We start from the raw sequence: 16818 nt of genomic DNA on the forward strand, positions 1-16818 counted from the left end.
AATCACTCAAAAAATATATTTTTGCTAAAATAAGTAGGCCAAGTAAAGTATGGTTGATTTCCCACTAAAACTTCTACCAGAGAAGAGGCTATACAAGCAACAAGTTCTGTTCAGTAAAGGCCTATTGAAGAACATAATTTTGCCAATTACCTTTTTTCCATTATATAATAATCACAGATGCACTCTGTTGGAAAAAATTTTGGCTTCTCAATGAAGTACAATAATACCTAAGCATGTAGCAAATCTTCTAAAATCACATACTTAAAGGGAAAAAATGTTTCATTAAACATTAACAGCAACACTCCCGCATCAACCACAACAATTTGCTACACCAAAAATAAGAAAATCAAATGCTGAAAGTGAAAAATATAGTTCTGAATCTTTGGCCACATTATCCATCTGCTTTGTTTCCATTAAAGAGGCAGGACTCCCTAACACTTATTAATTTCTACATTTTTCACAAACTTCAAATCATCTCAATGCTCTACTTTTATTTCTGTGGTGATAGGATATAATTTAAAAAATTTTTTCTAACCATTAAGTCCAAAAGCCACTTTCCAGACTCATTCACTGCCTAATAACTCTATAGTTAGTATAGGATGACTCCCTTCTTAATGCTGCTGCTGCTGCTAAGTCACTTCAGTCATGTCCAACTCTGTGCAACCCCATAGACGGAAGCCCACCAGGCTCCCCCATCCTTGGGATTCTCCAGGCAAGAACACTGGAGTGGGTTGCCATTTCCTTCTCCAATGCATGAAAGTGAAAAGTGAAAGTGAAGTCACTCAATCATGTCCAACTCTTAGCGACCCCATGGACTGCAGCCTACCAGCTCCTCCATCCATGGGATTTTCCAGGCAAGAGTACTGGAGTGGGGTGCCATTGCCTTCTCCGCCCTTCTTAATAGACCTAATTAAACACACAAACTCAGGGATCCATAAACACACACACAGACTCACACACACACACACACACACACACACACACACACATATATATATGTACACAGTAACTCCCTTTAAGTCTATTCTTGTAGATAAATAAAAGGGACACATAATTTAGAATGTACCAAGACCAGAATTATAAAAGGACAGATTTATGGTGGTGGTCATTTTGTAATGCACAGAAATATCGAATCACTCAATTATACTTCAGAAACAAATAAACAAACCCATAGAAAAAGATGAAATTTGTGGTAACCAGAGGTGGGGACAGGGGAGAAGGAATTGGATGCAGACAGTCAAAAGGTATAAACCCCCACTTATAAGCACTAGGGATGTAATGTATGACATGATGAATATAATTAACACTGCTGTATGTTATATATGAAAGTTGTGAAGAAAGTAAATCCTAAGCATTCCAATCATGGGGAAGAAATTTTTTTCTTTTTCTTTTACTTTGAATCTATGTAAGATAGATGTTCACTAAACTTATTGTGACCATCATTTCATAACACATGTAAGTCAAAATCATTATGCTGCATACTTTAAACTTATACAGTGTTGTATATCAGTTATATCTGAATGAAACTGGAAGGGAAAATAAATAAAGAATAAAGTAATAAAATAAAATGTTCAACAATGCCTGAATTGTTGCCTGAACTCCTCCTCAGAGTTCTAAGTAACAGACAACATTGAGGTTCCTTTTTCATCTTTTTTTTCTGACAAATACTTCTCTCTCCAGAGAGCTCTGTAAGCTTCTATCAGTATATATTTCTGGTAATGGTTTGACTTTATACATGTGTGATATTTCCAGAAAAAGTGAAATTTTATTTATTTTGTTGGAATATTAATTCATAGAAAACCAAAAATGCTACTACTATAACCGCAGCCCAGCAGACTCTTCATGTGCAAAACAACTCAATAAAACAAGCTCAACTCAGAGTTGGATGGATTGTGCCCGTGTTAATTTTGTCATTTCCACAATCTATAGGCTTGTTTACTTCACTGAGATATTAGCTTAATAACCATGTCCTCAATAGGGACTTAGAACATATCCAAAGGGTGTGAGTTAAGAAAGTGCTGATTGCTCACTTGTGGCTGAAATTTGTATACAGGTTAGAAGGTGCCTGGTCATCCAGACAACACAAAGGAAAGACTGTCCTTGAAAAGTTGAAGTAACCTTACATTCATTTCATTCAGTGTTCTTCCTTACAGTGAGTAATTCACTGTATTATATTATATCAGACTATTATAAGTTTGATCAGAATTTATTAGGTAGCATCATTTCTTTTTCCAGGTTGTCCTCCAAATATGAAAATATTATTTGCAGTCATAGAACGTAAATTAGTAAGTTATTTTACTGGTGGCTAAGATGAATTTTCTTTTAGACGAACACACTATGGACCCTTGGTAAATATTTTTTTAAATACTAGTAAATATTTTCATAAATGCTAGTAATGGTATTTGTGCATGTGACCCTAGGACAAAGTGAGGCCAGTTGGATTGCACGGGAACTCATATCAAAAATTTTTTTAAGTTTAGAGAAAGAAAACTCTATAATGCAAAGGGACATAATTTTGTTGAGCCAAAGGAGAACATTATCTTTGGGTCGCTTTGCTCAGGAATAGAGACAAGAATGGCTCCAACAGAGTAAAACTTCCTTTCCTGACTCAGGGCCCTGTAGTGAGCTCATTTGTGAATGAACTGGAAAGACAGGAGCAGACTAGTGACAACATTTCTCACACACACATACCGAAGAATGCCCAAAGTGGTGCTGTGATCGCCACACAAACCAAGTGTGAGCAGATACAGGCCTTGGAAACAAAGTACAGTCCATCCAAAGAAATGTGCTGATTCAAATGGCCTCACGGAAAGCATAAAATACAATTCAACCTTAAATCAATGTTACATTATACTCAACTTTTAGTTCAATCTCTACCCTTCCACCTTACCCAAGAACCTGATTTTAAATGACAATTTCAGTTTGGATTTTAATACTCCTTCCAGTGAACTCTTTCATGACGGAACTTAAATGATCAAAAGCAAACAGACCCACAGTCATTAGCCCATGTCCTTCTGGTGGCATTTTGGGCTGCAGGTATGTTTCTTTTTCTGAAATCAATGGAATAGACTCACAATATTCTGATATTCTCTTTACTTTAAAACAAACAAATAAAAAAAAGCCTAATATACATTTCTCACACATAAATTAGATGCTAATCTTAGAATATATAAATATTAGAAAACTACCCACATATCAACTAAATCAAATTCTTAACATCAAGAAAAGTGGTGGGGAAAAAAGTCTTAGAGCTGCCTTTAGTACTTTCTTGACTAATTTAATTGATAAGAAGTAATCCTAGAAATAACTAGCTAGACAGTAAAAAAAGTTTTATTGTAAATGAAATACATTATTATTTAAAAAAAAAACATATAGAATTTACAATCTTTAAGGTTTTTCCCAGAAATTGATTTTATCCTAAATATCTACACAATTGGTCTCTCCTTCCATTTTGTTAAAACTTATTCATTCTTTTGTAGTCCACAGGAAATTCTTATTTTTTTCTTTTCACACAATGACCCAAGTATAATTCTTGACCTTCCCATCATTTCAAAAATGAAAAAAAAAAAATTCACTTGCAAAACTATTTAATTGCAACTAAGAGAAGAATACGGAAAAAAACCCAACTTATATTCATAATAGAAAAGACATTATAAATCTAAAGCAAATTAATAATACCAAAATGTTTACCCTTTAGAACCAATGTGCTTTGTTACATTAAGAGCATGTCAAAATATGTGGTATGATTTTAAAGAAACTAAAATATCCTGATATATGGTGCATGCATTTCTAAAACATATTGCTCAAGAGAATTCATGAAAACTAAGGTTTTCTTTTCCTTACAGTACATTCTGACCCAAGTTTTTTCATAAAAGGCATCCTCCAAACTTTCAGATTGAAAAGCAAGACATTTGCTCTGTTCCAGTTCTCCTTTAACCACAGAAAATATAAAGCAGTGACTAAACAGTTACAGTGTCTATTCCCTCAAAAGAAAAAATAATGGGAGAAGAATTATGCTTTAGAGTAAAGCAAAAACGAAAATCATAAGTAACTTTCTGAGATTTTCTGTGACCCAGGCCTCCATTTTACAAAGTGGCATCTTAACATTTCCTGGTGAATTTTCTCCTTTTACCTTCGTAGGACATCGAAGTTCTAGGAACACAGCCAGAAACAGCATCACTATTCCTAGTCATAGACTTTCTTCAAAAGAGTGCTGAAAGCTCAGATTCTAACCTAACTCAGTGGTTCTCCAAACCTGCCTGCACCTCAGTACTATCTGGGAAGCTTTTGAAAAATGTAGATGCCCTGGACACACATCCTAGCAATTCTCACTCAATATAACTAGAGGGAGGCTGGGAAATCTGGATTTTTTCTAACACTTCCCAAATGCTTCTGATCAACCAGGTTTGGAAATCACCCATGGAGCATGGTGAGCTACAGTCCATATGGTCACAAAGAGTCAGACACAACTGAAGTAACTTAACACTGGACAATACTAGTCAAGTGTCACTCTACTTACTGACAAACTAGCCACATTCAACTTGATACTAACAGACTATATCCTCATCTTCAACCTCTCTTTAATAATAATCAATTGAAAAGATCCTAATATGCACTACCCACTTATATTCATGACTTTATCAAAAAATGTTGTTAAAAAAAAGAAGGGAAATCAGATGTTTTATGATATTCTCCAGATTTCAAGATAGTGTCTACTTTTCTTTTCCAAAGAGAATTTTGAACTGTAAAATTATCTTTTAAAAGGCTACTTTATAAAAATTAGCAGTATGGATCTGATCTTAGTGACTCTCCCCCATCAATCCTATAGGTCCTCCAAGATTTTGTTTGGGATCTGGAGCTTAACCCAAACTTGTTCTATTGCCTTGTCCAAAGATTTTGAAAATAAACATTTTGCATATCATTACCTAACATTTGGCCAGATGAATTCGAATGTGCCAATCTAGAGTCAAATCCAAAATTTTGAAGTAAACAAAGTGCTACCTAATTATCCAACAGTGAGGTATGTCCAGGCATCCAGCTGGTGTGGTAGAAAGGACTTGGTTTCTGGAATTAAGCTGATTAAGGAATGTATCTTGGCTTTCCTGCTCAGCATCTCCCATGTAACTCTTGGTAGGATTCAAAGATTTTTAAGCTACAATTCTATCTGCAGAGTGGGAATGACGAGAGCAGCTTTATAGTGTTATTTTGAAGATTAAATGGGATAACGTACAGAAATTGCTGTGTACTTAACAAGAGCTCAACAATTATGAAGACTCAGACTTTGGTATCAGGGAAACTTGAGCTTTCATTCCAGCTCTATCTCTTGCACCATTAGGAAATTCCATAAATATTCTAAGTCTCAATTTCATCACCTATAACATGGACATAACAGTAGTACCTACTTGACTACAGCCATGAAATTAAAAGACACTTGCTCCTTGGAAGAAAAGCTATGAAAAACCTAGACTGCATATTAAAAAGAAACATCTCTTTGCCAACAAAGGTACGTATAGTCAAAACTGGGCATACACACTAAGGAAACCAGAAGGGAAAGAGACACGTGTACCCCAATGTTCATCACAGCACTGTTTATAATAGCCAGGACATGGAAACAACCTAGATGTCCATCAGCAGATGAATGGATAAGAAAGCTGTGGTACATATACACAATGGAGTATTACTCAGCCATTAAAAAGAATACATTTGAATCAGTTCTAATGAGGTGGATGAAACTGGAGTCTATTATACACAGTGAAGTAAGCCAGAAAGAAAAACACCAATACAGTATACTAATGCATATATATGGAATTTAGAAAGATGGTAACAATAACCCTGTATACAAGACAGCAAAAGAGACACTGATGTATAGAACAGTCTTATGGACTCTGTTGGAGAGGGAGAGGGTGGGATGATTTGGGAGAATGGCATTGAAACATGTAAAATATCATGTATGAAACGAGTTGCCAGTCCAGGTTCGATGCACGATACTGGATGCTTGGGGCTGGTGCACTGGGATGACTCAGAGGGATGGTATGGGGAGGGAGGAAGGAGGAGGGTTCAGGATGGGGGACACATGTATACCTGTGGCGGATTCATTTTGATATATGGCAAAACCAATACAATATTGTAAAGTTTAAAAATAAAATAAAATTTTTAAAAAAATATGTGGTTTTACCAGTAGTCATGTACAGACATGAAAGCTGGACCATAAAGAAAGCTAAGCACCAAAAAACTGATGCTTTCGAATTGTGGTGCTGGAGGAGACTCTTGAGCATCCCATGGACTCCAAGGAGATCCAACCAGTCCATCCTAAAGGAAATCAGTCCTGAATAGTCATTAGAAGGGCTGATGCTGAAGCTGAAGCTCCAATACTTTGGCCACCTGATACAAAGAGCTGACTGACTGGAAAAGATTCTGATGCTGGGAAAGATTGAGGGCAGGAGGAGGAGAAGGGGGTGCCAGAGGATGAAATGGTTAGAAAGCATCATCAACTCAGTGGACATGAATTTGAGCAAACTCCAGGAGATAGTGGAGGATAATGGAGCCTGGCATGCTGCAGTCCATGGGGTCACAAAGAGTTGGACACAACTTTGCAACTGAACTTCTTTAAATTATTGCAATGAACAGTACATGTAGAGTATTTCATGTATACTTCCATGTTGCTAGCACTTAGTAAGCATCATTAACTGACAGCTTTTTAATTCTGTTTTCCTCCTCAACTTGCATTCTAAAGATTCAGGAAGAAGTTTGGATTTGCAGACATAGAGAGGATCTCAATTCTCCTTTCACAGATGAGGACATTGAGGCTAGAGAGACTAGGTGGCTTGCCTAAAGTCACACAGCTAATCTGTGACAGAGCTGGATCTAGTCCCACATTATCCTTAGCAGATATAGCATTGTACATACTATATTGACCTCCCTTAACAGAGACCAATACTATTTGTAATGAACCTACATCACTCAGAAAACCACTAGTTTCCCTCGTGGCTAGAGAGTAAGTCTTGATAGTCAATTAAAATAAATGCAACCAGATCTGTTGCATTTTATAACTGTCTGTTATAAAATACTATTATTCAAATGTAACAACATAACTCTGGATCTTCATTACTGAGTAAAAGCCAAAGAATGACTAAATTTTGTTAAGAATCCAAAAGAGGCATTTTTGTACTTTTTTCCCTAAATGTACAAGAACACAGACTCTCTGGAGTGGTCTGCTCATTTTGGAGATATTGGCTGCATATAAACAGAAAATAATAAACTCTCCTTGTCTACCAACAACTGGAAAACAAATCCCTAAGGAGCATAGTGAGCACTCTCAGTATGATCGATGACAGATGTACAGTCGGGAGCCACTTTCTATGCTCTGAGCAGAGGAAAGGTCCACAGAGATGTGAGCCAAAAAAAGCTGTGCATAAAACTTGAAAAGAGGGCAATGCATATCCTGTGGTCCCTTCGGACTTTTTCTTTCACTGACAGAGGATTGCAACCTAAGTGGTTTCTGGCCACAGCAGAAAGCAACAAAAGGCTGCATGGCTGATTTTTCTTAAATTAAAAAAAAAAAAAAAACCAGAAGGGTTTATGCTCTTTAAATTGTACGGTCCAGATGGTGTTTTCCATCCTTCATGCTCCTTTGGTTGTGGCTGTGTCTTGCCTATGTCTTTTGTGGCAGGACACACTCACCAGTCAGCAATTTCACCACTGCTTGGGTCCAAATGAGCTATGGAGAAAGAAATTAGGGTGAGTGGAGAGGCCACAGCTGGGAGAGATCAGCCACACTCAACAGGCCTCTCCCACATACATAAACAGAGCAGCCCTGGGAAGGAGGGCAGAGAAACAAAATACTGAGGTTTAGAGGGTAGTGCTTGAGGCCTGCAGAGTCTGTGTAACCACATGACATGCACCTATAGGTTCTAACCCAATTGCTGAAAATCCCTGAGTGTCTGTGAAAAGGTGGCTATTAAATGTCTCAGCCAAAACATTCAAATGCTTTTTGATACCACAGAATATTTTTTCATGCACTTAAGCTGTTTCTTAATACCTAACTGAAAGGAGAGACTCATTTAGTAAGTTTATTCTCATGTAGGAAAGTGTCTCTAATAATGAACTGTGTTTGCTGCGTTTTGAGTTCCTGGCATAGTTTTAAATCTCTATCTTCACTGCAGGTCTCAGCTGAAAATTTCTAGGATTTGAAATTCATGTGGACCACAATCCTACCCTATTTATTAAAGAATGTAGCATGTCTTCCACAGCATACTGCATTTGCACCTGATCTGTAAGAGGGAACTAATGCCTTTAGCAATGGATTATGGCTTTTCAAGTACCACTTTCCTTGCATAATACTGCAATAAAAAAAGAAAACATCCAAATGAGATATCAGTATTTTTTCTACAGAGTGAAGGAAATATTTCTAACTCCATATTTGTGGTTTATGTTAAGCCACCTGCTATTGAAACACTAAGATTTCTTTTTTCTTTTGCCCAAAAGCAAAGGGTCACCCTTCCATTTCTCTTTCTCTATGTCAAGGAGAATGCATGCCAACTCAGTCTCCTCCTACATGAACAAAATCCTGTGAACAAGAAACCCTTCACCACAGCTTTATCAGCCCAGGATGTTTTTATGATGTGTAGTCTAATTGGGTCCTCTCCAGGAAAGAACACTAAATTTAAATTGTGGCCTCCATCAACAGCAAAAGCAAAGCAAAGTCAGCTCTGAGCAGCATTCCCAGTGACTGTTTTAGAATAGGTAGTTCTTGAAAACACTGGGCATAGTTTCTAAAACTCAATTAATTATGGGGCTTACTTTTTAATCTTTATCTTCAAAGCTATTAGAATGATTTTTTAAAAGTCCACTCATATGCTTCTATTAGTAGTTGGAATATGCTGATTTTCTGGAAGACAAAATGTTTTGAGAAATAAAGTTGCTCCTAACCTTGTAAACAGCAAACCTATGTCTAGGGATTTATTCCAAATTAGAGATACAAAGATTTCTGCAACTTTTGAATGTAATGGTGACATAAGCAACAGAGTCAGTGTTCAAAAGGAGAAAAAAAGGATCATGTCAATTATGGGATAAAATGGTTTCAAGAATGTTTATTAATATTGGAAAATATTGTGAGAGAGAGTTCAGTTTTTCAAATAATACAAGCTACAAACTTGGTCTTAATGTTTTAAGTATATATTTATATATGTGTGTGTTTATATGTACATGCTGATTTATATCTATATATACAAGTAGAATCTTAGAGTGAAAGAAAAAATATTATTTTTGTTCTCTACTTTAATATTGCCTGTTATTCTGAAATTTTCTACAATGAGCACAGATTGATGTTAAAATTAGAAAAAATAAATATAAAAAAGTATGTTAAAATTTTTAAAATTGGATATCCTGAAGAATTTAAAAAGCATGCATCTTGGAACTAAAAAAAAAAAAGAAATCCCATCTGGCCTAGTTGTTTTTTATTAAAAGTTAATGTGTTTTTCAGATGAAGCCCAGAGACCTTAATTGATTTATCTAAGCAAATGGTTTGAAGATTCCACCTATACTTTTAACCAAAAAAGAAAATACAATTCACTTATCATAAGAAAGCCTAAACGTGCTACTTCAAAGGCCTCTACTCACACACCACAGCTTTCAAGTTTCTTCTGGTAACCAAGGGCAAGTTCTAAGAATTGAGATAAATACTAAAAACCCGTTAAGTGATACCATTAGAGTCAGGTGTGTCCCAGGGATTTCCACGTCACATACAACGGAATGATCAGCTCAGCAGTGGTTCAGAGGAGCCTCATTGGGCAGAAAAAGGACACAGAGCATGTATGGCTGCTTGTACCAAAGCAGTGCCATTTTCATTTGCTTACTATAGTGGGTCTCAGTTTAGATCCCTCCAGAAGAAAACTAGGATCTGGATGCAAGTATTTTATTTGAGAGATGAACCAGGAAGTACTGTGAGGAAGGAGAAAAAATGGGAGAAGGAACACTTACAAAGGTGTGCCAGTGTGGACGATATCTCTGTAAACAAACAGGAATCCACTTGGATGGGAACCCTCTGAGAGACTGTGAAATACAGCCTAAAATTTCTTCACTGCAGTGAGCCTATGAGAAAGGTGGACTATTTATCCACCAATTCTTGTACCATACTGATTGAGGGTCTGTCCTGGAATGTTAACTCACTAGGGTGTGCATGCGTGCATGCTCACTTGGTCTTGTCTGACTCTTTTGGACCCCATGGACTGTGACCTACCGGGCTCTTTGTCCATGGAATTTTCCAGGCAAGAATACTGGAGTGGGTTGCCATTTTCTTCTCCATAACTTACTGATACTGGAGCCCTAAGCAACTAAGCACTTCTGCAAACTGCCCTCCATTGCTGTGAGTAGTTACAGCTAAAATGTTGTGCCAGATTTTTCACACACAGTATAATTGGTCCTACATCCTTGAATGAGTATCCATTTATAGATTTATGTGGAATATAGATACAGATGGAGAGAGAACCATTCTTCATATATAATGATATGCATATATATGTTCGTGTATTTATATGTATGAATAAAATAAGTAGCTCACTTCTGCTTCATATAGATTGTTGAAGAAAACATGCAATTTTACTACTCCTACAACCTAATAAACTTATTAACTTATCTTGGCGATAGATGATACAATGATAGTAGCAAAGAGTTAAGAGTGAGAAAAGGGATAGAGGAAATAAAATTCTGAAATGAAACCTATTCTGAAAATCCTCTGATTGCCCATCATTGAAGTCATTTTGGAAAAATGGCCTGTGGGTAAAACTGTAAACACCATATGTTTTTGAGTATTGAAGTGTTGTCTAAGAAAATTTCTGGGAAAAAAAAAAACCTTCAATCTCAAGATTATTTTGAATTGGCAGATTTGGATATTTTAATAACCCCTTTCCTTTAACTAACCTTGCTGGTTCTGCAAATAGTTATTTATACTAGCTAAAATGAAGGCTACAAAGAATTTATGTCTTTATTGAACTTTATAAATTTCATACTTATTGGGAAAGAGGAGCTTATGAGGGGGGAAGCTATATTTTTTGGTGTTTCTGTTATTAACTCACTCTGACTTTTCTGTGTCTGAGATTTCTCTTACAAACCCAGGTAAAATGGCGCTATTTGCCCTCTAAGTTCAAGTTTTAAAACAGTTATAAATAAAACTAGATATCGTAAAACAAAAACTATGATATATCCAAAGGTAGATCATATTTTTCATTTTTAGTTCCCCAGTGATTCTTAAAAAGATATGTAAAGAGCATCACAGATGAATGAAAGCTTCAGCATCATCGTGTGGCATTAGTACTGAGTCACAGCAGAACCCTTAACAACATGATGTAAAGGCAGTAGAAAGGAGTTGGCTATCATGATCCATACCAGTGTTTGATTAGAAGGATACAGTATTTGTAATAAAGCATGTTCTAATACTACATCAGAGGGAACAACCAGAAGAAATAATATAGAATCCAAAATACATTTTCACACAGCGTTAGCATGTACATCACTCAGCCACACATGGTTTGGGGGTTGTATAAATTTTCATGCATCAGTTTGAGTAAGTTTATCAGTCATGGTGCTTTCAGCCATTGAACAACAGACTTATCAAACTATGTCATGTGCAATTTAATGAGGATATAAAAATGCTTAACAAAAAGTGGTTTACCACTAGTTAATATAGACTTACATGAACAATCATTTCCTGAGAATGACTATTAATCAGACAAATAGAACTCCCACAAATAGAACTGCTCTGTGATTTGGACAAGTCCTTCAACCACTCTGATCTTTAGAAACTTCACACAGAGGGCATGGCTTGGTTGCCAGTGCTCTTCTCACACTAATGCTTTTGAATTATTACTGAGTACATTTGCTTTCATAAATTAAATTCATTTTAAGAGTAGAATTATACTGAACTAGAAAGTTTAAAAATGATGCAACATCTTTTGGAAATTTTTTCCCCAAATTATTTGCATTCTTCCCCCATATTTGCCTGCTGCTGCTGCTGCTGCTAAGTTGCTTCAGTCGTGTCCAACTCTGTGCGACCCCATAGACGGAAGCCCATCAGGCTCCCCCGTCCCTGGGATTCTCCAGGCAAGAACACTGGAGTGGGTTGCCATTTCCTTCTCCAATGCATGAAAGTGAAAAGTGAAAGTGAAGTCGCTCAGTCGTGTCCGACTCCCAGCGACCCCATGGACTGCAGCCTACTACTGCAGGCTCCTCCACCCGTGGGATTTTCCAGGCAAGAGTACTAGAGTGGGGTGCCATTGCCTTCTGCATATTTGCCTACTTGCCTATTTACACAATCAGGCAATAATAAATCCTTTTTTCTCTTACCAATTAATTTAGGCATGACATCTATTTTCACACTTTCCACTCCTTTATAAACTAAGCTCTTTGAGACAAAAATCTATACTTTTTTTTTTCACTGTATTTAGCAAAGTGCCATACTCATAAGACACATTCATTAAATATTTTTTAATAAATTAATGTTGCCTGATGGTATCAATTTAGTGTGCACTCTGGTGTCTGCCTCTCCCAGCCATTACCACAGTTCCTAAGGTTGTGGATATGATATAATCTGAAATCCAGATTGGAGAAGTTCTCCACGCTTGTCTTTATTCCATTGCTGTAAGCCGTTTCAGAAATTATCTGCTCTTGCTTTCTTCCCTCTTGGCTTTGAGAATGGCTCACCCTCCTTGTTTTGTTCCATTTGGCTTTGGCAGCTATTCCCAGACTGTTTACATTGTGTACTGACCTTGGAAACCCCTAAGATTTGCCTCTGCTAATTGTCTCCGCCTGCTTTGGCTCCAAATCCAAATCATTGCCCAAGAGCAGGCCTCTGAGACACCACCTGCCCCATCACATGCAAAGGAGATCATATTTGATTTCTTTGGACAACATCCATCTTATCAGGTTCATCCAAAACTCAGATTTGCTTGTAATGGGTATTTGAAACCGAATCTGCAATAAGGTTTAAAACTTTCTAGCCGTGAAGGTGAAGAGGACATTCATTTAGTTCCTATAACAAGTGCCTACATTGAAATAAAGCAGTAAAGGAATAGATGCACTTCTTGACAGGACATATGAAGAAGGTGGAAAATAATGAAGAATTAAGAAAGATAAAATATAACTGAATTATAGGATGTTGAGATTAAAAAACTTTAGCTTTTTAAATAAATGGTCACAAAATCTTTATACAACATAAAATTTCCTTTATGTAATATTCTGATACATGATCATTTAGACTGTGCTTTAATATTTCTAGGAAAAAAAGAGCTAAGTAAGCCAATATCTTAGGATTTTTATATTGAATGGAAATTTTAATTTCCAGAATTTCTCCCAGTACAATCCTTTGAAACTACAAAAAAATTCTTTATTTACCATACAACTCTTTAAAATATTGTAAAATGAGTATGTCAGACTTCTCACTACCACCAAAACCTTTGTGTGTGTGCGTCCAATGTAATCATAAGCCTTTCTATTAATACTTATTAGTACTGAGGCAAGTTCTTTACATATATTATCTTATCACAATTTATGATGTTATTATAAATTTCACTGTAGGCTCACGTTTAACTTTCAGAGTATGATTTTTACCATATACTAATAATTTGGCCTTTAAGCTTGAATTTTAAAATGAAGATGATGATATATACTTCATATAGTTGTTGTGAGGCTTAAGTGGATTCACATTTGTTGTAAGGATTAAGTTAGCTAAAGCACGAAAAGCACAGGATTTTCAACAAACTATGATTGTCATTAGCCATCAGAATTAACTGCTTTCAAGCCAGGTATCCTCAATCTACTACTACTGTAACCGATTTTAAAATTTTCATATAATTATAATAATATATATCCAGTATAAAAATTGAGGCAAAAAGTAGAACTAAGAGACAGTGCATATTAGAAAGACAAAGATAGTATTTGATGCATATTTGTTAAATTTTTAATTTGCACAGCATCTTAATTGCTTCTTTAGGTTAAGCCATCCAACTGGCAATCTGGGTTTTTACTACTATTAATATACATAAGCATCTTACCATGTTATTGGAAACTCTCTTTGTAAGTTTCATTTTAATGATGCATGGTATTTCATTAAGTGACTGTATCATGATTAGAGTACTTTTCTCTTTTGAATATTTACTTTTATAAATGACTGTATAACAAACATGTTTATTAATAAATATTAGTTTTCAATTTTTATTAGTACAGAGCTCAGTTTTTTTTTAAAAAGAGATAATCTTGAGATGTATTCTTCTAGTTGATATTGTCAACCAAAATGCAAGACTACATACTTACATATCTTACTTTGCATTGTGTGTGTGTGACTATTAAACTTCATTGTGTTGGTCTTATCCCATAGTGATTTGATGGGTCCAATGTTTTCATAGGGGGCTTCCCTGATGGCGCAGAGGTTAAAGCATCTGCCTGCAATGTGGGAGACCTGGGTTCAATCCCTGGGTTGGGAAGATCCCCTGGAGAAGGAAATGGCAACCCACTCCAGTGTTCTTGCCTGGAGAATCCCATGGACGGAGGAGCTTGGTGGGCTACAGTCCACCGGTCGCAAAGAGTCGGACATGACTGAGCGACTTCACTTTCACTTTCACTTTCATGTTTTCATATATCTCTCTCAATTCTGTATCTTCTATGAATACAATGTATCTAAGTCTTCATTCCGATTATTTAAATAAACTTTGAGAAAGAAGAATCTATGATAGACATTTTAAATTTTATTTATTTAATTGCAGGATAATTACAACATTGTGATGGCTTGTCACTGGAAATACAACCTCCAGGCTGATATTGGTCCATTAATCAAAACTCTGAAAACACTGTTGAAATAGCTGAAAATTCTCAAACTATACCATCATTTAGTCCTCATGTCTCTGTTTCATCAAGATGGTAAAATTCCTCCTAAAATATGTTATCACAAGGTAGATTCATTTTTTAGATGGATGTAAGCAATTATATGGAATCTGAAACTATATAAGGAAATTTTAGATGAAAATCATTTTAAAGTAGCTATTTGTAGATAATATGAACTAATTGATCTCATTTCTACTGCCTAGATATTTATTCACACAATATTTAGAGAACACTTGTTAGGGACTTTGTCCTGTGTCTCATGTATATTTCTCAACAGAAAAAAAAAGTAGTAACTTTGCCTAAAAGAGTAGATTTATTATTGTAAATAAAGGCATGAAAATTATTATTTGATAATTTGTTTTTGAACTATGAAAGCATGAGTGGTTGCATGGATGGATAGATAGAGGAGTGGATAGAGGGGTGAATGAAAGATAATGTCCAAAATGGTTTACAGTATCATTAAGTTTTTTTTGATCAACAGTACTTTGACCTGCATTCATTGAGATTTACTTGCAAGTTGCCTGGCAAGTCTTATCAAAGTACATATTTGCTAAAAGAGTCAGCACTCATCAGTTAGTCCTGAATACTATCTAATGGCAGCATTGTCTTTTTCCAATGTTTAATAACATAAATGTTTCCAAGAATAGGCTGTACTCTCTACAAATATAATTCTTGACATATTAAATAATTTCAAGTGAAATTAGATTTTTAGATACCAGCTTATCACTAAAATATTGTTTATTCCCTTTCAAATCACTACCCCAAAAAATGAATTTCAAAAGAATTACTCTTTTCCTTTGACAGATAAAATAAACCTGACAAAAGAGGACTTTCCACCCTACCCAGGAAGGTGTTGTTCTGTGTTCCCATCATAATTTAAAGGGCAGATTGATAATGCACAGACCGCTTGATGTACTACAAATAAAAGAAGAGGATGTCCTCAAATTCCTTGCAGTAAGAACCACTCGGAGAAGGCAATGACACCCTACTCCAGTACTCTTGCCTGGAAAATCCCATGGACTGCGGAGCCTAGTAGGCTGCAGTCCATGGGGTCAGACACCGCTGAGCGACTTCCCTTTCACTTTTTACTTTCATGCAGTGGAGAAGGAAATGGCAACCCACTCCAGTGCTCTTGCCTGGAGAATCCCAGGGACGAGGGAGCCTGGTGGGCTGCCGTCTGTGGGGTCGCACAGAGTCAGACACGACTGAAGCGACTTAGCAGCAGCAGGAGGAACCCACTCAGGTGGCACCAACCTTCATTTCCAATAGCAACACTCATTTACAAAGGGAAAAATGATAGCGTTACCTCATTACTGTGAAGAGAAGCTGGAAGAAACTTCTGAAGGAGGTTCCTGCCATTGTTGCCTTTGAAAACTGCTGAGGTCAGCGCCACATCCTCCAGGAATGCTGACCCATAAACTGGTCTGAAGTTTGCCACTGCCACTGGAACCACTCCTGTGGTGGGCGTTCCAGGCCTAGAACCTTCCCTAACTGGATCCACGCAGCCTTCTGAGAGCCCGACTTCCAGGGGGTACTGATCCCTGGATGACCACCAGCCTCACAGAGGCGTCTCGCATTAACCTGCATAACCTCTGCACTGTGTGAACACTGCCGCCACGCCGCAGTTCATCAGGTCTGACGTGCCGGCTACAGGGTCGGGAAGTTCTGCGCATGTGCAACACCCGTGGAAGGCGGCTATACCTGTTCCCTATTGTTAGGGAGAGCCTGTAAAAGATGGAGAGAAGGAGCTGCTGAGAAGGGGGTTGTGAAAAATAAACAGCTTATTTAAAAGGAAAAAAAGGAAGGAAGAAAAGGAAGGAGGGAGGAAGGATGGAAGAGAAATGGGGAGGAAGGAAGGAAAAAGAAATTAAAGGGCATCTTCCTTACTTTTCCAGTGTTTGGAAACAGAGCCTCCTTATCCAGCATGTTACAGGAACTATGCAGTTT

At 36.8% G+C, this 16818-nt stretch overlaps 1 long non-coding RNA gene across 8 annotated transcripts in view; it reads right to left on the reverse strand.

Annotated features, from left to right (window-relative positions):
- LOC129621184 (uncharacterized) overlaps positions 1-16539 on the reverse strand; it is a 226551-nt gene extending 210012 nt beyond the window's left edge. For 5 of the 8 annotated variants that reach the window (XR_008699084.1, XR_008699082.1, XR_008699079.1 and 2 more), the window contains exon 1: positions 16178-16316. This is a non-coding gene — a long non-coding RNA (uncharacterized LOC129621184). Of the gene's footprint in view, positions 1-16177 lie in introns of all 8 variants that reach the window. The other 3 variants (XR_008699077.1, XR_008699080.1, XR_008699076.1) reach the window with 3 other exon arrangements.
- Between the last annotated feature and the right edge of the window lie 279 nt (positions 16540-16818).

The sequence above is a fragment of the Bubalus kerabau genome, chromosome 10, assembly GCF_029407905.1.
Source record: "Bubalus kerabau isolate K-KA32 ecotype Philippines breed swamp buffalo chromosome 10, PCC_UOA_SB_1v2, whole genome shotgun sequence".
NCBI classification, from domain to species: Eukaryota; Metazoa; Chordata; class Mammalia; order Artiodactyla; family Bovidae; genus Bubalus; species Bubalus kerabau.